The sequence below is a fragment of the Oncorhynchus keta genome, chromosome 12 (assembly GCF_023373465.1).
Source record: "Oncorhynchus keta strain PuntledgeMale-10-30-2019 chromosome 12, Oket_V2, whole genome shotgun sequence".
Lineage (NCBI taxonomy): Eukaryota > Metazoa > Chordata > Actinopteri > Salmoniformes > Salmonidae > Oncorhynchus > Oncorhynchus keta.
The window spans coordinates 36,316,642-36,344,372 of NC_068432.1; the positions used below are offsets into that span (position 1 = coordinate 36,316,642).

A 27,731-nucleotide genomic window follows, 5' to 3' on the forward strand; every position below is an offset into this window, starting at 1 on the left:
TTGTACAAAAAGTGTATTTTTATTATACTGAACAGGTTGCAGGTTTTATTATACAAAACTTTCAACCAAAGAAACTTGACAAATTTTAATGATTCAATTTGTAAAATATAAACTTGCATGCCCAAGTTGTCAGACTAAAGCCATTTGAACAGCATCATTATACAAGGCATGGATCAAGGACTTCTGGCATAACCACGAAATCTCAGTTGAGTACAAGACACATAAATCAGACAAACACTCAAATGCTACTTAACTAGTCAGCCCAAAGCAAACAAGACTGTTCAAGGTGTCTGGTCATTTAGAAAAAGAGAAAATACAAACAAAACATGTAAAAGAAGGGTTTAGTTGTCATTGTTGTTATAAGCCTTTGGGAGAAGAGAAGGCCTTCCGAGCGGAATATTTGGGGTACAAATATTCCCCTTTGTATTACAGAGAGGTTGATTTGAACAGACAAACCAAAATACAAACAGCTTAACAAAGTCTTCTTGACATCTAAACTGGGGGGGAATTAAAAGGGGCTTACATGAGTGGAGGATGCTGTCTTAATCACAATGTCCATGTAATACCCTCAAATCACAATGTCCATGTAACACACGGCAATACTTATGACTCAATCATGTCATGTAGAGGGAAAGACATCAGCATATGGATTTAAGTTCAAACAAAATGACCAAGCCATCTGAGAGCAATCATGTAAGTGCATTTCTCAACATACGTACATTCAATACTTTACCCACATGAGAAGAACAGTAACTACATGTGGATTTAAATGAAGATCCCATCCTTGTAAAGTATTGTACTCTCATTCAGTGTCTGAACAACAGTTCATGTTGTTTCCCCAACATACATTTTTTGTGAGAACAATACAATTCCCTCAGCCACCAATAAGTGGTTGTCCTAACCTCTTAACATAACTTCTAGGCTTTTTGTTCAAAACAAAATGCATACTGTACTTATAAAATAAGTTAAAACAGGATGTAAAACATCTGAAGATAGGGGTGTAGAGCGAGCTGGTCAATACACCCCTCTTCATGAGAAATGTGGGGGTGTTAATCCTTCGAGATGTAACTGCAGTCAGAGCCCAAACTGTTCTCAATGTCACGCCACTATCAGAAATGAGCCACAACAGAAGATATAGAAAGAGAGGAAGGGAATCGTTCAAATCATGTTATTCACAACTGTAAACCTCTATCAATCTTGAGGTCTCTGTATTTAGCACTCCAAAAGTTGCAGTGTCTCAATCTGTCCCTTTAATTGAGGATCCTCCTGTGACCCCTGGAGACCTCCTTAGTGAACTTTCTCCAGCTTGGCCTGCAGGGCGTTGAAGTTGCCGATGGGGAGCTGCAGGGCAGCGTTGGGACTCAGGGACTGCAGCTCCACCAGGTAACCACAGATGTTATCCAGACACACATTAGTGAACCGCCGTCTGAAAGGGACAGAGAGAAATATGAGTAAGACAGTGCATATTAAAACACATTTCACAAACACTTACATTCTGATTACTATGTAAACAGGTTGATATGTTTCCAAATAAGGAGCATTTATAATGGAGACAGGAGAAAAGGTTTAATATATATATAATAATATATGCCATTTAGCAGACGCTTTTATCCAAAGCGACTTACAATCATGTGTGCATACATTCTACGTATGGGTGGTCCCGGGAATCGAACCCACTACCCTGGCGTTACAAGCGCCATGCTCTACCAACTGAGCTACAGAAGGACCACACTTGGTGGTGGGTTAGTTACTTTGCTGTTGGTACTTTGCTGGGATCCTCCACATATCCTGACAGCAGCACATGGATACACTCTACCAGGTGGAGAGGCTGCTTTAGACGCTGCCAACACGGATCCTGACAGCAGCACATGGATACACTCTACCAGCTAGAGGCTTCTTTAGACGCTGCCAACACGGATCCTGACAGCAGCACATGGATACACTCTACCAGGTGGAGAGGCTGCTTTAGACGCTGCCAACACGGATCCTGACAGCAGCACATGGATACACTCTACCAGGTGGAGAGGCTGCTTTAGACGCTGCCAACACGGATCCTGACAGCAGCACATGGATACACTCTACCAGGTGGAGAGGCTGCTTTAGACGCTGCCAACACAGATCCTGACAGCAGCACATGGATACACTCTACCAGGTGGAGAGGCTGCTTTAGACGCTGCCAACACGGATCCTGACAGCAGCACATGGATACACTCTACCAGCTAGAGGCTTCTTTAGACGCTGCCAACACGGATCCTGGGATACACACAGCCAGAGTTGGAGACATCCAGTATTAAGTGTACAGCGCCATTCCTTATTAAATAATGCAAAATCTGAAATTCATTATTAACCCTTTATTATTAAGGGTATCTACTCATATCAAGGGGGAGGGGGGGGGGGTAGCATATGAACATGTCATAAGCCCTGATTTTATATAAATTTTATTACAGGAAATGACCCTTGGCCTCGTGGCAAAATGTGTAGAATAGCAGGAAATTAGCTATGAAATAGCAATCAAAAAATTCTGCCCCAAGGTGACAAAATAATCCAATAAATAAAATAGTTGGGGGGAGCCGTGCTCAGCCCTTGCGGGGTATACCGCAAAACTGCGCTACGCCACTGTTCGTATCCTATGCCTGCCAGCTGTAATTGCCACTAAGGGATGAATAAAGTTTCTGAAATTGAATTGAGAGATATACCCGTGTCTTGAAGAGTTAGTCGTAGACCTCCAGCAGACAGGGCAGCTGTAAGCCTATCTCCTGCATGGTGAACGTAGACCTCCAGCAGACAGGGCAGCTGTAAGCCTATCTCCTGCATGGTGAACGTGACCAAGCCCATGTCCCAGTTCAGACGACACACCTCCTGTTCAAAAAACTTCACCAGGAATTCTGGATGTACAAGACAGACTAGCGACATTAAACAATTTGCACATGCAACAGATCTCTGTAGTCCAATCGCAGACAAGCTACGACAGGCCACAGCGTTGGTGGACAATTAGGCAAAACACAGATTACACTTCCAGTCCTTACAGAGACACACCGTAGAGACATGCTATGCATGTTGACTTCATGAATTGCTAATGTAATTACACTAAGTGGGGATGTTTTACATACAGGAAAATCTGTAGAGAAATCATGGAGTAAATAGATGGAAAGTAGACCTGGGGTTTTACCTAGAGGGAAGTATCTGGGTGTTCCAGCATAGATCTTTCCAAGAGACACCAGTTTGAGATTCAGAGCTCTCATTCTGTCAGCTGGACTCATGGCCAAACTGTCACCCAGCTCTGGAACAAATAGAAAAAGTAATTTTGGGTATTTGGAAATGGAAGCCCTACTTCCCCAGAGTTAGATCATCTCATGGATATTTATTATTTTTATTTATCTGTTATTTTACCAGGTAAGTTGACTGAGAACACATTCTCATTTGCAGCCACGACCTGGGGAATAGTTACAGGGGAGAGGAGGGGGATGAATGAGCCGATTGTAAACTGGGGATTATTATTAGGTGACCGTGATGGTTTGAGGGTCAGATTGGGAAATTAGCCAGGACACCGGGGTTAACAGCCTACTTTTACGATAAGTGCCATGGTATCTTTAATGTCCATAGAGAGTCAGGACACCTGTTTAACATCCAATCCGAAAGACAGCACCCTACACAGGGCAGGGTCCCCAATCACTGGCCAGGGGCATTGGGATATTTTTTTAGACCAGAGGAAAGAGTGCCTCCTACTGGCCCTCCAACACCACTTCCAGCAGCATCTGGTCTCCCATCCAGGGACTGACCAGGACCAACCCTGCTTAGCTTCAGAAGCAAGTTAGCAGTGGTATGCAGGGTGGTATGCTGCTGGCATATACTTTTTATGGTTTACAGGAACAGCTAGCATTCTGCAATTGCACTAACGTTAGTTAGCAACTTCCTTCAAACTGCATGCATAGACAAAAATAGTATCCACGATGCAAAAATCCTGAATTGTCCCTTTAAGAAATAGTTCAGAATGCAATAGAAGGTTCTAAAAGACCAAAGTGTCAGAGACAAACAAGTGGGATGGCATCAGGTGCTACCATGTGTATTTGTCTCTACACACCTTTCTCCATGACCTGCCACAGAGACTGCACCAGGATGGGGTCAGAGTGACCCGCACAGTGGATGATGGCCAGCTTGCATTCAGACAACCGGAAGTGATCTGCAAACTCCCCATATAGCTAGATTGGAGGACAAAGGATAGAGTATTAAAAAAAACTATTAAAGTCAAGGATAATGTTAGATATTCATGCACTGTTACCTTGGTGATGTCCATAAGCTCTGAATCCAGTTGTGACACGGCTCCCTGTACAGAGGGATGCTGGGGGTACTGTCTGCTCAGAGTATCCTGGATCTGGACCTGAACACGGACCACCTGGGAGGGATGAAACCATATCAGCTGGAGTTAAAAAAATAAATAAATCTAAGCTGTATCAAAGGGTGAAAAATCTAAAAACCTAATAAACTTCAAGAATAGAGCTAGAATCTCCCCTCCCCGTACCTCCCATCTTCTCCTCCAGTTGGTGCAGGAACTCCCCCCTCAGCTCCCTGGGCAGAGATGCAGGAGGAGCTCTTGGCTGAAAGGATGGCCCTGGAGATGTAATCCAGCCTCTGCTTCAGCGAGATCTCAGTACTGAACAAACAGAAACACATTTAACATTGCTCAGAATCAACAAGAATGAGGACATTTTCATGACTGTTGGAGAGGATAAAAATAAAAGCCATTTAGCCGACACTTATCCAAAGGACTTAAATCACGTGTCTACATGTTTATTTTATGGGTGTCCCCAGAGGGAATCGATCCTTAGCCTTGTTAGCACCGTGCTCTACCAACTGAGCAACACAGGACCAGTGTGTGCAAATGGCCCATCGTGTACAAAGACTCAGCCTGTTAGGCCTTTTACCTGAGCATGTCCGCAAGCCTGGCCAGGACGTGAGCTGCCTTCCCAAAGCTGCGACTCTTCTCATAGTATCTCCACAGCAGGTCCATGTTATAATAATAATAATAAATGCCATTTAGCAGACGCTTTTATCCAAAGCGACTTACAGTCATGTGTGCATACATTCTACGTATGGGTGGTCCCGGGGATCGAACCCACTACCCTGGCGTTACAAGCGCCATGCTCTACCAACTGAGCTACAGAAGTTCCACACCTTACTCTGCTCCTGTTTGATCATGTGCATCAGGTGTTCCTCCAGGTAAGGAGAGTTCACCTGGATAGACCACACAGAGTGCGAGGAGAATATTAAACCACCAGGCCACACAATAAAAGACCAGTTAAATGAAATACAAAAAAAAATCAGAACTAGGCATCTCAGGCTGTGACTGCAGGACAATGCCAGAAGGTTCTTACCTCCAGAAGCTTGTCGGTGAGGTCAGCCTGTATAAGCCAGTTGTAGAGGGCTATGTGGAAGAGTTCATCCTGTGACCTCTGGGCCAGACAAATAATCTGCTCAAACTACCAGGGAGAAAGAACATCATGATCAGCTTATTCATGAATTGAGGCCAAAATCTTGGAACACACATTCACATAAAAAAATAATAAGTAAACAAAATCTTGCTATTGCCATTGGGGGAAAAGTCTCCTCCCAGCAGCACTCACATGGGCGGTGGCATCCTCGTTGCTCAGCATGTTAGGGTCAGAGGTCATGACAGGGGGTCCTGGCTGCTTAGGGACGCTGGGAGACTGAGGTGCAGCTTTACTTTGGTTCACCAGCTCCTGTATGGTGTCGGTGATACACTTATAACATGACAACCTACAGGAGGAGAGGAGGGGGTGGTCAGTCGATGTCAGCACAAAGGAGAAAATAAAGGGCCAGGATATCCCTTAACAGATATCTATTACCACAGTATTTCATATTCAATGTGAACAGGTAGTAGGTTACCTCTCCTGGAAGGCCAGTGCTCCAGTCTGATCCTCCTCTGGCTCTCCTTTCTTATAGAAGTGAGGTCCCAGCCTCTGAGGATCCTTCTTATCCGCTGCAGTCAGGCACAGCTCCAGCACTCATAGAAACACACTGAGAGGGAGAGAAACATGGTTAGCATCCATCCACACAGTAAGCAGCAGGGTAGGGGGTGGGTAGAGTGTTGGACTATTAACCGGAAGGTTGCAAGTTCAAATCCCCGAGCTGACAAGGTACAAATCTGTCGTTCTGCTCCTGAACAGGCAGTTAACCCACTGGAGAGGGGAAGATAAACGTTGTATGATTTTAACCAATGACGTGTAGGCATTGTCTACTAATTGTTTCCAATGACATCATCAACCAATGACGACAAAACATGCCATTTTCACATGTTTATGTTTGGGTGGTCCTGGAGATTATGACTATGGAGATGAAAAATCATTACAATTTTCTTTCATCTTATTTTCTTACTGGTCTGGTCATTCTGGACCAAAAATAATTTCTACTTGCCCGGACATGGTGTAGTTTCTAAATGCATTGGGGTCATGCAGGGTCTCTAGGTTGACATGCTCTCTCTATATGCAGCTATTATTGGCTACATTTAGTTATTATGATATGTATAAAAAGCTGTGTAGTATAATTGTGCAATGGAAGGCATTAGTCTATTTGTTAGAATTGCATTAGTTTGTTTCTTAAGTGTTCATTTCAAGAATATTTTTTTTATACATCTCATATTAGGACACTGCCCTTTTAAGACAAATGTGTTCCAAAAGAGCTAGACCTAGCTACAGTAGGCTAGCTGAGACAAATGCTAGATGTCTTTTTACAGCTTTCATTTGCAGACCAGCAACAGTAGCATGTTCACTATTGAAGGTTTACTTTTGTAAATACCTTTCCGTAACTAAAATAAATAAGCTGAGAGAGTAGATTGATGGCCTCAACTCATGTACGGCTCGAGAAGTTGTGACTCGGAGGAGCGTGATGGTGCTTGAATGAACAGCCAATCATATTGCTCAAATAGAAATAGCATGACTGTTTTTACTGGCCCCGGGCCAGTATGATGGCAGCCTTACCCTGTCTGTACTGGGAGCAGACCAGTGGCAGGTCTGTGATGGCTGATCAGCTGGTAGAGCTGTAGTGACTCTCTCAGTGTTCTCTCCTTATCTGTCCTAGTCTGGATCTGTCTGGAGCCCTGCAGCAACTCATTAGCCTGGGAGAGAGACATTCAGTTCTCAGGTACTGTTATACAGGGAGAAACGAGGGCAGTGGATGCTACCAAAGTCTGCCCACAGACTAAAATCTGATGCAATGTCTGTTGTACATCATCCGTCATATATAAAAATAAAAAAAAATTAAAACGGGTGTGAGTATACTCTACCTTTGAGCAGATGCTGTGGTCACTGCTGTACAGTAGGGGGCAGATGTCTCTGAGGTGGGTGCTTATGGCATCTGCAGAGGCAAAGTCTTTGATGTAGACGTTGATGAGGCCTGTGATCAGGGCTCCGGTCAGCACCCGACCCCGGATCACCACGTCTTTAAAAACTCACCCCCTTCATCTGGTCCTGGAACGCAAGGCACAGGGGTTATAAACAGGATACGAGACATCTTGACTAAATACTTGGACGATTAAACAATGGGATGAATCAGTCAGTGATTGTGCTGTCAATGTATTCCTGCACATCCTGAATATCCAGCGCTGGTTTCCACGGGCACAGATTAAACCTGGTCTTTGATTTTTAATCTATCCCAATGGAGAGTAGACTAGGGTTAATCTATGTCTGGGGAACCAGTCTCCAGTGAGATCATGGATCTAGAACTTACCTTGGGTAGTTCAGAGACAATGAGGCTGAACTAGTGGTCACACAGCAGCTTCCACAGGGCCAGGGTCTGACAGGAGCGATGCACCAGCTGCTGGATACCCTGCATCCTCTCATTGACCTGAGCCTCGGCTGGGGACGGGGAAAGGATAACAATAAGGATTAGACATTCGGAGACCATAAAATAATTCAAGAACAGTGTGTTCTTAATAGTGTTAGGATTATACTCAGACCCTGCTGTAATTCTGGTTGCTCCTTGATGTGGATGGCAGTTTACCTTTAACACCCACACATTACTTACTGTGGTACTTCCTCTGGAGTGCCTGCTGAACTTTGAGAACTGGCTCCTCCATCAGGCCGCATGAACCCTAGCAGCCGCTGCTGCAGATTGGCTGGTGAGCAAAAACTGTAGAGCATAAGATGCCATTCAAACCGTATTTATTTCACCCGATGACCATAGAAGTGTAGCTATATTTTCTATAAAGTAGCCAGCCCAGGGCTTGGCCACAGGGAGAAGCAGGGCCCATGGGTCTGTCTTACCTGGCTGTACCTAGAGAAGAGGGGCTGAACTGAGAGTTCTTATCCAGGAAGTCCTTCAGACCACAGAGCTCCAAAAGAACCGACTCCAGATCAGATGAGCTGGCTGTGCTCTCCAACTGGGAGAGCGAGATTGCAAGTTAATTTGATGATGACTGTCTAAGGAAGACTAATTTGCGGTTTATGCAATACTCAGAATACTGACAGCCTGCTTTCCTTTCATAACAATCTTCTCAATAGCAAGACTCCAGTCCCAGATATTACTGTTAATCAATAAGTTAACTTAATCAAGTGACTCAAGCCATAAGTGACACATTAATGTTTGAGTCCAGTACAAAAAGGTAAAGGGATAGTTCACCCAAATAAAAATGATAATATCTGTAACATGACTTGAATAGGATTTGTGCCACAAATGCTAAAAAAACCAAAGCATGGATTGATGTCATACCTAGTCCAAAGACTGCTTACAGGGTAAGGACACCAACATATCATTTTGTAATTTGGGTGAACTATCCGTTTAAACATGCCAGAAAATTGTATTTCCCCAGTTGGAGGTGAGGCCCGAGTACCATACAGTACGTTGTCCAGCTGAGGTGACTCACCCCAGTATGGAGGTGAGGCCCGAGTACCGTACAGTACGTTGTCCAGCTGAGGTGACTCACCCCAGTATGGAGGTGAGGCCCGAGTACCGTACAGTACGTTGTCCAGCTGAGGTGACTCACCCCAGTATGGAGGTGAGGCCCGAGTACCGTACAGTACGTTGTCCAGCTGAGGTGACTCACCCCAGTCTGGAGGTGAGGCCCGAGTACCGTACAGTACGTTGTCCAGCTGAGGTGACTCACCCCAGTCTGGAGGTGAGGCCCGAGTACCGTACAGTACGTTGTCCAGCTGAGGTGACTCACCCCAGTATGGAGGTGAGGCCCGAGTACCGTACAGTACGTTGTCCAGCTGAGGTGACTCACCCCAGTATGGAGGTGAGGCCCGAGTACCGTACAGTACGTTGTCCAGCTGAGGTGACTCACCCCAGTATGGAGGTGAGGCCCGAGTACCGTACAGTACGTTGTCCAGCTGAGGTGACTCACCCCAGTATGGAGGTGAGGCCCGAGTACCGTACGTTGTCCAGCTGAGGTGACTCACCCCAGTATGGAGGTGAGGCCCGAGTACCGTACAGTACGTTGTCCAGCTGAGGTGACTCACCCCAGTATGGAGGTGAGACCTGAGGTGACTCACCCCAGTATGGAGGGGAGACCTGAGCAAAGTACTAGTGAGGTGACTCACCCCAGTATACGTGTGAAGTAGACAGTGATGCCGTTGTGTTTCCCTGAGAAGACCACCTCTGGCCCAGAGGACAAGCCAGCGATGGGGGCGGAGGGCATGGCTGGTACATGGGGCGTAGACACACTCTGGGGCATCATACCTGAGATATTGTTGTCAAAAAACACACACACACATTAAAAACACTCAAATGTTCCTAAGTAATTCACTCAATGTTGCCAATATTCAGTGGGTGAATGTGTCAGTGGAGGCTGCTGAGGGGAGGAATAATGCATGGAAAGGTAACAAACACAAAAAATGTGGTTGATACCATTCCATTGACTGCAAGGCACTCTGCAATCATATGGAGGAAAATGAGGGTAGTGTACCTGGAGCCGGTGTAGTTAAGAAACTAGGGTTAGGAATGGGGCTGCTACCAACAGACATATGGGATCCTATAAAAACAGGCAGGGAGTCAGACAAGTGATGCAGACAGTCAACTTCTCATTCAAATCTGTACAACTAACACAAGGTGTTTCCACTACGACAATGCCATGTTACAACAAATGGGAATTCATATAATGCTAAAGTGCTACAAGTAGAAATCCCTCCTCAGATGCCTCTCACCTGGTACAGGAGAGCCGAACAGCGCTCCAATGCTGCTAGGAGCAGAATGAGCCGAGGGGAACCTCATCTGAGCCTCTCCTCCATACCTAAAGAAGGCTCTGGTGGCCCACTGAGACACCTCTGTCACAGGCAGCACTGGAACAGGACAGAATCAAAGCAGTGGCACATGCCTGGTCCTCCTGAGGAGAGAGGATTGATTAGATAAATAAAGACAGTGTGTTTAGGGGTACTTGCACTAACAAGACATTGAGTAATGAGATTCATACCCTGTGCAGTAGGAAGAAGCGTTCGACTTCTTCACTCTCTCCACCAGTACCACACACCAGTAGGTGGCGCAGCTGGTCCACCGGCCGCAACTTGTGGAATATGTGACTTCCCTGGAAGACCATGATTAACAACAAGTTTATAGATTTTTGCCTTTGTTCACAAAATTACAGACAGGACTGAACAAGTTTCATCGACTGTGTGAATTTACAGTGCCATTCTCACGGTATAAAATAAACTGTAAAATCTTGACTGCACCTTGGCAGAGATAAGGACAAACTTCTGTGGAGGGACATTGTGTTGCTGCACCACGACAGGAGTGTCAGTGAGGGGAACCTGGTCCTTATTCAGGGGGGTAGAGATTTTAGGTGCTTTCTCCTCCTCGATGGCACATAGCGCCCAGGAGTGGCCATCTACATTGGACATCTGAAATGAAATAGACAATATGCGCTACAAAATGCATTTCAAAAAAATCAAAATCATAGCATATGAATCGCAAATAGGGTTCAGAGGTGGAAACTTTCCCTGGGAATATATGGGAATTAACGGCAATATGCAAATTAATATGAATACCATTTAAAGCGTAGATTTTCGCATTCAATATATTTACCATATGGAGACAGAAACAAACCTTTACCTTACCATAAGTAGACATAATTGTAAGGGATTAAATCCTTCCAATAGAAATAAACAATTTAGTTATGAATTGAACTTTAATTAAATGAGTTCACTTCACATGGGATGATTTCACTGAACAACAAAAGAAACTGAATATTGAACGATCCATCGCATCTCCCAAAAATGTTTTCAACATACATCTGTAAAATGATAGAAGACAACCAAAGCTTTATTTTCGAGACTCTCTGGACCTCCTCAATGTCCACCTCTTGAACATCAGACTCTGAAGCCTCATCGTCACTTTCCAACCTGGTTGAGGATGGCTCGTTGTCAGGCTCAAAAAGCCTCAAATTTGCCCGGATGGCCACCAATTTTTCCACCCTTGTATTGATCAGCCTATTGTGTGCTTTGGTATGCGTGTTCCCAAACAAGCAGAGTCTGAACATCAGACAGGATGGCATCATCTCCCTCAATCCGTGCAATGGCTGCTATAGGTTTCAGGAGTTTCAGGCTGCTTACCACTCTCTCCCAAAAAACATCATCCAGGAGGATCCTCTTGATGGGGCTGTCCACGTCGGCAGAGTGTGGTATGGCCATTTCTTGGAGAGACTCCTTCCCCTCCTGGAGACTGCCAAACATGATGACACCACACCAACAGGTGTTGTTAGGCAGCTTCAATGTGGTGCTCTTTTTCTTCACTTTGCTTGGCGAGGTAGATTGCTGCTTTAACTTGATTACCCTTCACATACCTAACCATTTCCTTGGCTCTCTTGCAGAGTGTATCCATTGTTTTCAGTGCTATGATGTCCTTAAGGAGCAGATTCAATGCATTAACAGCACAGCTAATGGTTGTGATGTAAGGGTAGGAATCCTCCCCTTTAGACCAAGCAGCCTTCATGGTCGCAGCATTGTCTATCACCAGTGCAAATACCTTCTGTGGTCAAAGATCATTGATGACGGCCTTCAGCTCATCTGCAATGTGGAGAACTGGTATGTCTGTTGTCCATTGTGTCTGTGCTCTTGTAGAATACTGGTTGAGGGGTGGAGATTTAGTTAATTATTCTCTGCCCACAAACATTTGACCACCCATCAGAGCTGATTGCGATACAGACCGCTTTCTCTATGATTTGCACAGTATTTGCAAATGTACACAGCTTTTCCTCCTACATTAGCTGCAGTGAAATGTCTCCACACATCAGACAGTGCTCATAGCACTTTCCTGTAAAGACTAGAAAAAAAAACCAAGTAAAACAAAAACAAACAATTCCATGTACAGATAAATAGTTAAGCAGTTAGATTAAACAACTCCTTTGTAAGATTCATTTTAAAACATGTAACATGTATACTAACATTCCTCAGTTAGCAGACTCAAGCAAGCTAAAACCCACATAGCAAAAACTAACTAGCAGAAATTGTTGATAAGTTAGACTTCGCTGTAGGCTACTATTTACTAGTTAACAGAAATCATGTCATATAAAATATATTCACCCCACACAGTATTGTAATCAAAACTTACCAGAAAGCATGTAGTCTTTGACTCAGACAGTGTAGTAGTGTGGACTCAATAGCATCTCATTAGTGTGCAAGATCTTGAGAATCAGCTGTACATGTGACGGAAGAATGCACTGCACATGTGATGGAAGAGTGCACTGTGTATGCAGAGGGTTGCAATTCCATTGAATTGGGGATAGTTTAACCAAAATATACCACAAGACCTAGAATTGCCTTATGCGTACCTCACAAAAAAGGATCACTGTTATAAGCTGACTTTTTTGATGAATTTAAGTAAAATTCCCTTGCATAACTACCCATGGACATTTACCTGAAATTTTACGAACCTTTGCAACCCTAATCGCAAAGTAAGCTCGGTTTTGACATGACATCAAAGTGTGTGTGGATCTGGTGTAATACTGCTTAGTATAACCCTAACTGTCAGCTCCCACCTGTGCCTCCATCAGAGGTTTCTTAAAGGGGAAGGAGTCATGGTTGATACACCACAGGATGTCACTGTCCTCAGTCTCAGAAGCTGCCATGAGGAGAACTCCTGTGGGGATCAACACCAGAGAGACACGAGTAAAGTTTTTTTTTTAAAGGGGGCAATCTGCTATTGAATCTCTAACAAAGCAGCCACCCTGTCTCTGTTTTGGTAAAATTCTGAGGGATGGGCTTGGAGAGATGGATAGACAGAGGTAAGGATAGAAGGACTGACCATCCATAATATTACAATTATAGTTTTACGCATGTTTTGAGGCTACACAGTGTTTATTTATAAACAGCGGAAAAAAACAACCTTCGATATTTTGGGTTCTGATGGGATAGAACAGTTGAATTAAGTTCATGGGGCATTTATACAGTGGATTCGGAAAGTATTCAGATCCCTGGACTTTATCCACATTTTGCTACGTTACAGCCTTATTCCAAAATGGATTAAAATTGCGCCCCCTCAATCTACACACATTACACCATAATGACAAAGCAAAAAACAGGATTAGACATTCTTGCAAACATATATATATAAAAAAAAGTACTCAAACCCTTTACTCAGTACTTTGTTGAAGCACCTTTGGCAGTGCTTACAGCCTCGAGTCTTGGGTATGAAGCTACAACCTTGGCACACCTGTATTTGGGGAGTTTATCCCATTCTTCTCTGAGGATTCTCTCAAGCTTTGTCAGGTTGGATGGGGAGCATCGCTGCATAGCTATTTTCAGGTCACTCCAGAGATGTTCGATTGGATTCAAGTCTAGGCTCAGGCTGGGCCACTCAAGGACATTGGGAGACTTGTCCAGAAGCCACGCATACATTGTCTTGGCTGTGTACTCAGGCTCATTATCCTGTTGGAAGGTGAACCGTCGCCCCAGTCTGAGGTACTTAGCACTCTGGAGCAGATTTTCATCAAGGATCTCTGTTCATCTTTCCCTCGATCCTGACTAGTCTCCCAGTCCCTGCCTCTGAAAAACACCCCCACAGCATGATACTGCCACCATCAGGCTTGGGATGGTGCCAAGTTTCCTCCAGACATAACGCTTGTCATTCAGGACAGAATTCAATCTTGGTTTCATCAGACCAGAAAATCTTGTTTCTCATGGTCTGAGTCCTTTAGGTGCCTCTTAGCAAACTCCAAACGGGCTGTCATTCCTTTTACTAAGGAGTGGCTTCCGTCTGGCCACTCTACCATAATGGCCTGATTGGTGGAATGCTGCAGAGATGGGAGAACCTTCCAGAAGCACAACCATCTCTACAGAGGAACTCCAGAGCTCTGTCAGAGTGAACAGGTTCTTGGTCACATCCATGACCAAGGCCCTTCTCCCCCGATTTGGCCGGGCAGACAGCTCAAGGAAGAGTATTGGTGGTTCCAAAAAGCTTCCATTTAAGCATGATGGCGGCCACCGTGTTCTTGGGGGACCTTCAATGCTGCAGACATTTTTGGTACCCTTCCCCAGACCTTTGCTAGGACACAATTCTGTTTCAGAGCTCTACGGACAATTCCTTCGAACTCATGGTTTGGTTTTTGCTCTGACATGCACTGTCAATTGTGGGATCTTATATAGATAGGTGGTACCTTCACAAATCATGTGCAATCAATTGAATTTACCGCAGGTGGACTCCAATCAAGTTGTAGAAACATCTCAAGGATGATCAATGGAAACAGGATGCACCTGAGCTCAATTTCAAGTCTCAAAGCTAAGGGTCTGAATACTTCTGTAAATAAGGTGTTTAGATTTCAAATACATTGGCAAAAATAAAACCTGTTTTCGTGTTGTCATTATGGGGTATTTTGTGCAGATTTATGGAGATATATATATATTTTATATTTGGAATAAGGCTGTAACGTAACAAAATGTGGAAAAAGTCAAGCATTCTGAATACGTTCCGAATGCACTGTAGGTGGTATTTTTCGAAAATCGAAATGGGTATATTCTACATGTGCCTTGCGAAAGTATTCGGCCCCATTGAACTTTGCGACCTTTTGCCACATTTCAGGCTTCAAACATAAAGATATAAAACTGTATTTTTTTGTGAAGAATCAACAACAAGTGGGACACAATCATGAAGTGGAACTACATTTATTGGATATTTCAAACTTTTTTAACAAATCAAAAACTGAAAAATTGGGCGTGCAAAATTATTCAGCCCCTTTACTTTCAGTGCAGCAAACTCTCTCCAGAAGTTCAGTGAGGATCTCTGAATGATCCAATGTCGACCTAAATTACTAATGATGATAAATACAAGCCACCTGTGTGTAATCAAGTCTCCGTATAAATGCACCTGCACTGTGATAGTCTCAGAGGTCCGTTAAAAGCGCAGAGAGCATCATGAAGAACAAGGAACACACCAGGCAGGTCCGAGATACTGTTGTGAAGAAGTTTAAAGCCGGATTTGGATAAAAAAATATTTCCCAAGCTTTAAAACATCCCAAGGAGCACTGTGCAAGCGATAATATTGAAATGGAAGGAGTATCAGACCACTGCAAATCTACCAAGACCTGGCCGTCCCTCTAAACTTTCAGCTCATACAAGGAGAAGACTGATCAGAGATGCAGCCAAGAGGCCCATGATCACTCTGGATGAACTGCAGAGATCTACAGCTGAGGTGGAAGACTCTGTCTATAGGACAACAATCAGTCATATATTGCACAAATCTGGCCTTTATGGAAGAGTGGCAAGAAGAAAGCCATTTCTTAAAGATATCCATAAAAAGTGTCATTTAAAGTTTGCCACGAGCCACCTGGGAGACACACCAAACATGTGGAAGAAGGTGGTCTGGTCAGATGAAACCAAAATTGAACTTTTTGGCAACAATGCAAAACGTTATGTTTGGAGTAAAAGCAACACAGCTCATCACCCTGAACACATCATCCCCACTGTCAAACATGGTGGTGGCAGCATCATGGTTTGGGCCTGCTTTTCTTCAGCAGGGACAGTGAAGATGGTTAAAATTGATGGGAAGATGGATGGAGCCAAATACAGGACCATTCTGGAAGAAAACCTGATGGAGTCTGCAAAAGACCTGAGACTGGGACGGAGATTTGTCTTCCAACAAGACAATGATCCAAAACATAAAGCAAAATCTACAATGGAATGGTTCAAAAATAAACATATCCAGATGTTAGAATGGCCAAGTCAAAGTCCAGACCTGAATCCAATCGAGAATCTGTGGAAAAAACTGAAAACTGCTGTTCAAATGCTCTTCATCCAACCTCACTGAGCTCGAGCTGTTTTGCAAGGAGGAATGGGAAAAATGTTCAGTCTCTCAATGTGCAAAACTGATAGAGACATACCCCAAGCGACTTCCAGCTGTAATCGCAGCAAAAGGTGGCGCTACAAAGTATTAACTTAAGGGGGCTGAATAATGTTGCACGCCCAATTTCAGTTTTTGATTTGTTAAAAAAGTTTGAAATATCCAATAAATGTCGTTCCACTTCATGATTGTGTCCCACTTGTTGTTGATTCTTCACAAAAAAATACAGTTTTATATCTTTATGTTTGAAGCCTGAAATGTGGCAAAAGGTTGCAAAGTTCAAGGGGGCCTGTAAGGCACTGTAAGTAAAAAAAATTGACATAGCAACTGCAGATTGACCATTTAACTAGGGCGATGCTCGAGAATCAATTATAAAAGGATCGCATTGGAGGCTCGTGGGAGGAGCTATAGGAGGATGGGCTCATTGTAAATGGCTGGAATGGAATTAATAGAACTGATTGAAACGTGTGATTTCCATAGGTTTGATAGCATTCCAGCCATAACAATGAGCCAGTCCTCCTATAGCTCCTCCCACCAGACTCCACTGCAGGATAGCATACAGACTTCAGTGGCTTTACCTTTGATGTACAGAGCCTTGTGGACCTTAGCAGGTTTCTGCAGGGTGGAGGAGGCAGAGAAGCCTGGAGGCAGGCGGACATGGACCAGAGCTAGCAGACTAGGACGTGCCGCTGGGTGCTTGGCATGCAGGGGGGCAAAGGAAGTAGTGCTGAAGTAAAGACGCACTCCTAGAAGCACAGATAGAGAGCTACAGTAAGGTCATCATAAGGTCTTTGTTTTCATTACAGGATAAGTGTCTACAATGTCAGTCCGTCTCCTTACCTGTGTGAGTGACAGCCAACAGGTGGCAGTCGGAGGACTCAAATCTGTCTATCACAGAGATCTGTACGATGGGTTTAAACAGAGCGATCAATGGTCCTATAGAGAGAGATCAAATAAAACAATTAATTTGACCTGTTCTTAAGCAGTGATAACCTTTGACCAGGGAGTTTTTCTACATCTGCATTGCTTGCTGTTTTAGGCTGCGTTTCTGTATATCACTTTGTGACATTGGCTGATGTAAAAAGGGCTTGAAGTACATTGTATTGATTGACCATTCACTAGCCCTCCGGATATTATCCAGAGGTGAGGAGTAGCAGACCGACCTGGCAATGTTTCCTGCTGCAGCCGCGATGGAGCTCTGTGACATGGCCGCCACATGTCTCAGACCCTGCCCACCTGCACCCAGGTCATACACCTGGAACAAGCAGCAGCTTTATACTCAAGGTGCTATTCAGAAGAAGCTTTTCAAATGTCTGACAAAGTTCTAACCAATGCCATTGTGCAAATACTCACACATATAGATATTTACTACAGTGCTACCATTCAAATTGTTAAACTCTTATGGGTTATATACCTGTAGAACCCCCTTTTCTGAGCAGGTGAAGTGAGTGTTACAGGAGTTGCCAATGGCAATCTGCATTAGCGGGTCTGTGGAGCACAAAGATAGAAATGTGATGTCAAATTTAATTTAAGAACTAGAGCATAACACAAGAACGTTCCAACTCCACAAGGAGCCTGAAAACTATCCTTACCATCCTCAGAGAAGGAGAACTGGAGCAGAGAGGGGACGAGGAAGGACAGGCTGCTTTTGGAGTGGTTAATCTTCCTGCAGCATTGGCTGAACCAGCCTGCCTCGGCCTGGTAGGCTACCTCATATAGGCAGCCATCTTTCCCTGCCAGGAAGATGCGCCCCAGATCAGTGGAGGTGATGGCCAGGTGGTAGGTGTTGTCTGTGGGGATAGAGTACAGCGGGTCTGGGAGCAACTGTATCCCTCCAGACATGCTGTCATTCAACACAGAGGGAGAGGAAAGAGATTAGATGAGACATTTCTGAAGTAGCCCATGGTGGGTCAATATGAATACCAACAACACAACCATGTCAATATAAACCAAATCAACAAATTTCATAACTGTTGCTGAATTGAGGGTTATTGTATTATGTCTAGCGTGTGTGGTTCAGGTATAAGGGTCATCATTACTCACCTGCCTGAGCTTTAGGGAAGCTGAGCCCCAGGATCACCACATCCACAGGAGTGGCTAAGACCAACAGGAAGTGGATGTGTGGCTGGAAAAACCCAGCAGGAAATGTTTTATCCTGTGGGTTAAGTTAAGCCAAACACCTACAAAGCTGTTGTGACTTTGAATACAGGAAACACAGCTCAGGTAAGAGTTATGCAATTTGACCTGCTTTAGGTTTGACCAGCCCCACGGATAGGATGGTTTCACTGAGCCCGTCAAAATATGCAACACCCCCCCCCCCTGTAGCATAGACAAGAGACGGACCCATTTTCACTGTCTCTATGTTTTCTTCTACTGCATAAAGTGACTTTATTTAGGAGTGCTTGGTACTCACCCATCCTCATAATTCCACATGAAGATATCGTTGTCAATGGTGAGCCACGCCCGACAGATTTCAGGAAAAACTCCCATCATACAATTGCACTGCATATCTGTTAGGGGGAGGTTAAGGGCTAGGCAACTTGTCTGAAGTGGTAATTAGTTCATTTAACCCTGCACCGGCACTTCTGAGTTCAGCTGGTGAGACCTAGGGAGAATCTCAATTGCATACTCATCACATCCTCACCCCATTCTCAAAACCCATTGGAGAAGTTCAGAGAAGAGGAACCTCTGGCTTTCTAGTCCAATGGGTTTTGAGATGGAGATGAGGAGAGAGGACGCAAGGACTATGCAATTGAGATCTTTCCCAAGACACAGCTCCCTCTGTATATTCTCTGAAAAGGATACGGCTGAATTGCTCCACCAGCTCAGGTGGTAGGGGAACCCTGTGGACTGCACTGAGCTCAGGGAGGTTTGGCAAACTGAGCAGCCCAGGTTCCTGAAGAGGGTAGTCTATGTCCGATCCCCCAGACAAAGATGGCATGTCTGCAACAGAGGGGAGAGAGAAAAAATAAAATAAAAATCACCGTAGCACAATTTGGAAAGTGATGTAAGCGCCGAAATGTGGCTGTAGTCTCCCTAGAGACAGTAAGAAGGTTACAGCCAAGTATTATGGCTAGAATGACCTGTGAGATATATCGATTTGACAAACTTGAACAACATACAAAATTGCGCCATTGATCACTTGACCTACTGTGACAGGGGACATTAAGAAGCTCTGAGAGGTCAGGGAAGCAGCGGTCTTCCTGAAGGTGTCGGTCTATGATCCGACCAGAGCTCTCCAGTGCTTCGGCAAGGGCAGCAGCAGGACTGCTGGGTCCTAAGGCGGACAGCATCTCTGACACTGAGCGACTGATGAGATTCACCTGAGAAGATGGATAAATTGATAAATTGACCAACCTTGACAACACTTCCTCAATTCCTGACTTGGAAGACAACCAAAGTCTTCTCAACATCCATTTATAGTTGCAGGAGGTTTGCTTGAATTTAGATAAAATGTTCTGCTCCATGAAGTAATCGAACACTGTGTACACCACCATCTTGTCTATTTCAAATCTTCTCTCATTGAGACAGGTGTGTCATGACATGTGGCACTTTGGGGTGGACACTAGGAATGTAACAATTCACCGATACATCCCCAATTCAAAATGTTTAATATACATGTGCATCGGTCCGCGAACCCCAAACTGATCCAAATAAAGCATACATCGGTTAGAAAATTAACTGAAACTTTATGAAATCACCAGTTCACTAAAATGTTTTGCTCATATTAAATTCTTTCTACCCTCGTCTTTTGTGACAACTTATGAGTCCTCTCATTCAGGTGTCAAACTGCACGTAACTGTGTTGACAGTCATTTTGCATGCCGAACTCCTCCAGGCAATAATCAGTAGCCTAGTTGAACCAGACGCTGGGCACAGCGTCGCGGGCGCTGACCAATGTGAGGTAGACCTTGCACGTCTGCACGGCACCTTCAGCATTAAAATACTTAACTCTCATCTGGCTATACCTGCTGAATGGGGATAACAATAGAATTTATATTGATTGTTGAGGTTAACCAATGGAAATAGTTTAGGTAGTTATGCTTTAAACAATCTGTGTATAATGGTCATTTTTAAATATGAAATTATCAGCTTTAACATATATAACGAGGACAGTAAAATCACTTTTGCACACTCCATGGCCAAAGCGAAAAGAGAAGATCAAAATAAAAACTTCAAAAACAGTCATAATCAGTCGCCTTGGAGATGGGCTGAAATCCAAAGTTCTATATTCATTGTCTATGCAATACCTAATTTATAAACGCTAAAATATTGTTCAAACACTTAAATCTGCAAAAATTACACGTTTATTAGTGGGCGACGGTGATTTCAGAACCAAAGTGAGAGGACAAAAGACACGGGCTACATTGCCCACACCCCCAAATTTGATGGCGGTAGATGCCTAGTCTCCCTTATGGCTCAGCTCAGGTACCGACATACAGTTGAATACCAGAGGACATTTCTTCAAAAAGTGGGATCTTTGTCCCAATGTGCAGTTGCAAACCGTAGTCTCGCTTTTTTAAAATGGCGGTTTTGGAGCATTGGCTTCTTCCTTGCGGAACGGCCTTTCAGGTTGTCGATATAGGACTAATTTTACTGTGGATATAGATACTTTTGTACCCGTTTCCTCCAGCATCTTCACAAGGTCCTTTGCTGTTATTCTGGGATTGATCTGCACTTTTCGCACCAAAGCACATTCATCTCTAGGAGACAGAATGTATCTCCTTCCTGAGCAGTATGATGGCTGCGTAGTCCTATGGTGTTTGTACAGATGAACATGGTACCTTCAGGCATTTGGAAATTGCTCCCAAGGATGAACCAGACTTGAGGTCAACATTTTTTGAGACCTTGTCTGATTTCTTTTGATATTCCCATGATGTCAAGCAAAGAGGTACTGAGTTTGAAGGTAGGCCTTGAAATACATCCACAGGTACACCTCCAATTGAGTCAAGTGATGTCAATTAGCCTATCAGAAGCTTTAAAACCATGACATCACTTTCTGGAATTTTCCAAGCTGTTTAAAAGGCACAGTCAACTTAGTTTATGTAAACTTTTGACCCACTGGAATTGTGATAGTGAATTATAAGTGAAATAATCTGCCTGTAAACAATTGTTGGAAAAATTACTTGTATCATACACAAAGTAGATGTCCTAACCGACTTGCCAAAACTATAGTTAGTTAACAAGAAATTTGTGGAGTGGTTGAAAAACAAGTTAATGACTAACCTAAGTGACTTCAACTGTACATCATAGACATACATTATTTACACACAAGTCACCTCAGTGAGGCCCAGCTCCATAAGCAGCAGATTGTAATTCAGAATGGAAAATGAAATCATTTATGCAACAAATGTTAATGCATCAAATCGATTAGTTCTTCAATCAAACCGAATAGCTTCAACTAAGCGTATTGTTCCTGTATTGCATCCCTTGTACCTAGTAGACATATTGAATTGTCTTGAAAGGGAAAAGATGCCTATTTGTCACATGCTTCGTAAACAACAGGTGTAAGCTAACAGTGAAATGCTTACGTACAGCCCTTCCCAACAATTTAGAGGGAAAAAAAGGAATAAAGACAATGAGTAGCGATAACTTGGCTATATGCAGGGATACAAGGTAATTAAGGTAGATATGTGGATATAAGTAGGGATAAAGGAACTATGCAACAGGATAGATAAACAGTAACAGCAGCGTATGAGATGAATCAAAAGTAATGCAAAAAAAGGGTAAATGCAGATTGCTAAATAGCCTGGGTGGCTATTGGTTAACTATTTAACTCTTATGGCTTGAGGATAGAAGCTACTCAGAGTTCCGTTGCTTTCAGACTTGATGCATCGGTACCGATCAATGATGGGATTCTATTAATCAGGTATGCTTGTTTTGCACCAGGTGACAGTTGATTGCATTTGTATTGGAACCAGGCTGCCTTCCCTGTTCAAAGGTCAATGTGAAGTTGGCAGAAAACAAAAATTACAATTAAAGGGATACTTCAGCATTTTGGCAATGAGTCAGATGAAATTGAGTATATCATTTGTATGTCTCGGTGTACAGGATGATGGACGTTAAGAGGTAGTTTTGTGAGCCAATGCCACCTAGCGTTAGTGCAATTACTGGAAGTCTATGGTATCGTCTAGCATTGCGCTAATGCTAGTTAGCAACTTCCTTCAATTCGTGGATAAAATTTGTCTCCGCGTGCAGTTTGATCGGACTCTGGGAAAGTAGATAAAAAGCCTCATTGCCAAAATTCTGAAGTCTCTCTTTAAGCATTGAAGTAATGAGTAAAATGATGTTTTTACATTGCTTTTGATACACTGAATAAAAAAAAGGAACAATGTGTTGCCCCCATGTTTCATGAGCTGAAGTAAAAGATTCCAGAACTGTTCAATGTGCACAATTAAATTGAAAAAAATATCTGGTTCCTTTTAGTCAGTGTTTCTCTTTTGCCAAGATAATCCATCCACCTGACAGGTGTGGCATATCAAGAAGCTAATTAAACAGTATGATCATTACATGTGGTGCACAGTGGGCCGGGTGACAAGATGTACAGTTTTGTCACAACACAATGCCACAGATGTCAAGTTGAAGGAGCTTGCAATTTGCATGCTACCTGCAGGAATGTCCACTAGAGCTTTTGCCAGATAATTGTAATGTTAATTTCTCTAAGATAAGCTTGTTTTAGAGAACTTGGGAGTATGTCGAACCGCCCAGAAACGCAGACCACGTGTAACCACGCCAGCCCAGGACCTCCACCTGGGGGATTGTCTGAGAACAGCCACCTGGACAGCTGATAAAACTTTGGGTTTGCACAATCAAAGAATTTCTGCACAAACTGTGAGAGACCGTCTAAGGGAAGCTCATCTGCAAGCTCATTGTCCTCACCAGGGTCTTGACCTGACTGAAGTTCGGTGTGGTAACAGACTTCAGTGGGAAAATGCTCACCTTCGATGGCCACTGGCACACTGGAGAAGTGTGCTCTTCACGGATGAATCCCGGTGTCAATGAACACAATTGTATTTTATCAATGGTAAATGCACAGAAATACCACAGCCATACACTGCTCTCGAGTGGCGCAGCGGTCTAAGGCACTGCATCTCAGTGCTAGAGGCATCACTACAGACCCTGGTTCATTTCCAGGCTGTATCACAACCAGCTGTGATTGAGAGTCCCTTAGGGCGGCGCACAATTGGCCCAGTGTCGTCCCGGGTTGGCGTTTGGCCATCATTGTAAATAAGAATTTGTTCTTAAAACCTTTTAAAGCTACCCCCTACTTTTTTCAATTTCCGCCTGAAGACATACCAAAATCTAACTGCCTGCAGAGAGCTGGGACCAAAGTAACAAAGCCTACCATCAGTAACACACTACGCCGCCAGGGACTCAAATCCTGTAGTGTCAGACGTGTCCCCCTGCTTAAGCCAGTACATGTCCAGGCCCATCTGAAGTTTGCTAGAGAGCATTTAGTTGATCCAGAAGATTGGGAGAATGTCATATGGTCAGATGAAACCAAAATATAACTTTTTGGTAAAAACTCAACTCGTCGTGTTTGGAGGACAAAGAATGCTGAGTTGCATCCAAAGAACACCATACCTCCCGGCCACAACCGGGAGGTCCGTGGGGCGACGCACAATTGGCCTAGCGTCGTCCGGGTTAGGGAGGGTTTGGCCGGTAGGGATATATACTTGTCTCATCGCACACCAGCGACTCCTGTGGCAGTCCGGGCGCAGTGCGTGCTAATGAAGGTTGCCAGGTGCACGGTGTTTCCTCTGCCACATTGGTGCGGCTGGCTTCCGGGTTGGATGCGCGCTGTGTTAAGAAGCAGTGCGGTTGGGTTGTGTATCGGAGGACGCATGACTTTCAACCTTCGTCTCTCCCGAGCCCGTACGGGAGTTGTAGCGATGAGACAAGATAGTAGCTACTAAAACAATTGTATACCACAAAATTGGGGAGAAAAAGGGGTAAAATAAAAAAGATTATCCTACCAACAGGACATTAAAAACTAACATCTTACATGTCACCAAGACATGACATTGCTAGCTCTATTGGGACAATATAGAGCGAGCGGGATATTCCATACACCGGCAGAACAGACACTACCTCTGGTAAGACGAGGGGTGGGGATGTGTGCCTTTGTCAATAACAGCTGGTGCGCGATGTCTAATATTAAAGAATTCTCTAGATATTGCTCGCCTGAGGTAGAGTAACTTATAAGCTGTCGCCCACACTATCTGTATTACCCGTAGCCGTCTATTTACCACCACAAAGTGAAGCTGGCACTAAGACCAGTCTCAACCAACTCTAAGGCCATAAGCAAAGAAGAAAACGCTCACCCAGAAGCAGCACTCCTAGTGGCTGGGGACTTTAATGCTGGCTAACTTAAAATTAGTTTCACCAAATTTTTACCAGCATGTCACATGTGCAACCAGAAAAAAAAAATCCTAGACCACCTTGACTCCACGCAGAGATGCATACAAAGCTCTCCCCCGCCTTCCATTTGGCAAAACTGACCATAATTGTATCATTCTGATTCCTGCTTACAAGCAAAAACTAAAGCAGGAAGTACCAATGACTCACGCAATACGGAAGTGGTCAGATGACACGGATGCTACACTACAGGACTGTTTTGCTAGCACAGACTGGAATATGTTCCAGGATTCATCCAATGGCATTGAGGAAAACACCACCTCAATCATTGGCTTCATCAATAAGTGCATCGATGGCGTCGTCCCCACAGTGACTGTACGTACATATCTCAACCAGAAGCCAGGGATTACAGGCAACATCTGCATCGGGCTGAAGGCTAGAGCTGCCGCGTTCAAGGAGCGTGAGACTCATCCAGACTCTTAAGTAATCCTGCAATTCCCTTAAACGAAGCATCAAAAAAGCAAAGCGTCAATACAGGATTAATATTGAATCCTACTACACCGGCTCTGACGCTCATCGGATGTGGCAGGGCTTGAAAACTATTATGGACTACAAAGGGAAACCTAGAAGCAGGCCTACCAGACAAGCAAAATGCCTTTTAGCCCGCTTTGAGGCAAACAACACTGAAGCATGCACGAGAGCACCAGCTGTTCTGGATTACTGTGTGATAACACTCTCGGTAGCCGATGTGAACAAAACTTTTAAAACAGATCAACATTCAAAGCTGCCGGGCCAGACGGATTACTAAGACATGTACTCAAAGCATGCACGGACCAACTGTCAAGTGTCTACTGACATGTTCAACCTCTCCCTGACCGAGTACATAATACCCACATGTTTCAAGCAGACCACCATAGTCCCTGTGCCCAAGGAAGCAAAGGTAACCTGACTAAATGATTACCACCTGGTGGCACTCACGTCGGTAGCCATGAAGTGCTTTGAAAGGCAGGTCATGGCGCACATCAACAGCATCCTCCCAGACACCCAAGACCCACTCCAATTCGCATACCGCTCCAACAGATGACTCAATCCACTCTGCCCTTTCTCACCTGGACAAAAGGAACACCTATGTGAGAATGCTGTTCACTGACTACAGCTTAGCGTTCAAAACCATAGTGCTAACAAAGCTCATTACTAAGCTAAGGACTCTGGGACTAAACACCTCCCTCTGCAATTAGATCTTGGACTTCCTGACGGGCCGCACCCAGGTGGTAAGAGTAGGCAATAACACATCTGCCACGTTGATCCTTAACACTGGGGCCCCTCAGGGGAGTCTACTTAGTCCCCTCCTGTATTCCCTGTTCACCTCTCATCTCTGAAGCTGGAGACTTAGCTCCCTCACTAGCTTTAAGCACCAGCTGTCAGAACAGCTCACAGATCACTGCACATAGCTCATCTGTAAAAAGCCCATCCAATCTACCTCATCTCCATACTGTATTTATTTATCTTGCTCCTTTGCACCCCAGTATCTCAACTTGAACATTCATCCTCTGTACATCCTACCATTCCAGTGTTTATTTGCTATATTGTAATTACTTTGCCACCATGGCCTATTTATTGCCTTACCTCTCTTACCCTACCTCATTTGCACATGCTGTATATAGATCCTACTGTATTATTGATTGTATGTTTGTTTATTCCATGTGTACTCTGCACAGCATGCGGTACCAGAGCACCAAGTCTAGGACCAAAAGGCTCCTCAACAGCTTCTACCCCCAAGCCATAAGACTGCTGAACAAGTCTACCCCCCTCCCTTTTGTACACTTCTGCTACTCGCTGTTTGTTTGTTACCAATGCATAGTCACTTTGCCCCCACCTACATGTACAGATTACCTCAACTAGCCCCGCACACTGACTCGGTACTGGTGCCCCCTGTATATAGCCTCGTTATTGTTGTTCTTATTGTGTTACTTTTTATTTATCCTAACTTTTCTTGAACTGCAATGTTGGTTAATTTAATGGCTTGTTTGTAAGTATTCATTTCACGGTAAAGTTTACACTTGTTGTGTTCGGCGCATGTGACAAATAAAGTTTGATTTGATTGGCTAGGCTGATTCCATTGCAAACACAGACAGTGGCCAGCTAGCTAGCCCCAGTTATCTAGGGTTGTTTACTCAACTTTGAAGATATCCATATTACAAGGACAAACTAGGGTTGGTCCAAACCCGTCTCTATGGACTGTCTGCAGTGATTCAGTAACGTCAGTTAACTAACAACTTTTCTGTTTATCAAAATACGTCGGTTGGAAGTGATACAAGTTCGTGTGGTGGCTAGCTTGCGAAAACAATGGACCAGTTCACCTACTAACTTAGCTAGTTACCTAACGGCAAGACACTAGCACCTGTTGGTAAGCTAGCTAAAAACGCGGGTCAATTGCTGTATATGTTAGCTAACTTGGTAACTAATTAGATTTATTGAATAACGTTCCTTACTATTGATACTCGCAACAAAATGTAATCTTACCTTACAGAAATCAAAATATGGTCCCGTAGTCTTCAGTGTAAACAAACGTTGCTGCCAGCCTCAATGCCACTTTGGAACAGAGCTAGGGGCGAAAGGTTATGAAGTACCTCCGGTGTGTACTTTCAAGCGAGTTAGTAGTAGTATCTTTTTGTAGGCACAAAATCCGCCATGATTCGTTGGACAAAGCCTATGGGGAAATTAATTGCCTTTTTTGTAGGGTTTTTAGATACATAAATAAAATATCGTATACGTTTTTTTTTCTATAATATAATATTCATCTGGTAACAACACTTGTGATTTAAAAATAATAATAATGTAATCAAAAAAGCACAAAGGCTAAATCATTGGGGCTCCCGAGTGGCGCAGCAGTCTAAGGCACTGCTTTCAGTGCAAGAAGCGATTTAACTAGGCAAGTCAGTTAAGAAGAAATTCTTATTTACAATGAAGGCCTTACTGGGGAACAGTGGGTTAACTGCCGTTTTCAGCGGCAGCTTTTTACCTTGTCAGCCCAGGATTCAATCCCGCAACCTTTCGGTTACTGTAACACTAACCACTAGGCCACCTTGCCGCATC

General features: G+C 43.9%; 1 long non-coding RNA gene and 1 pseudogene across 1 annotated transcript; one reads left to right on the forward strand and one right to left on the reverse strand.

Annotated features, from left to right (window-relative positions):
* LOC118391430 (nuclear pore complex protein Nup155-like) lies at nt 1-27,681 on the reverse strand (annotated as a pseudogene).
* On the forward strand, nt 1,673-2,244 carry LOC127906349 (uncharacterized). The gene is made up of 3 exons (XR_008060952.1): nt 1,673-1,819; nt 1,952-2,085; nt 2,153-2,244. It is a non-coding gene; the product is annotated as an uncharacterized LOC127906349 (long non-coding RNA).
* Nucleotides 27,682-27,731: the final 50 nt, after the last annotated feature.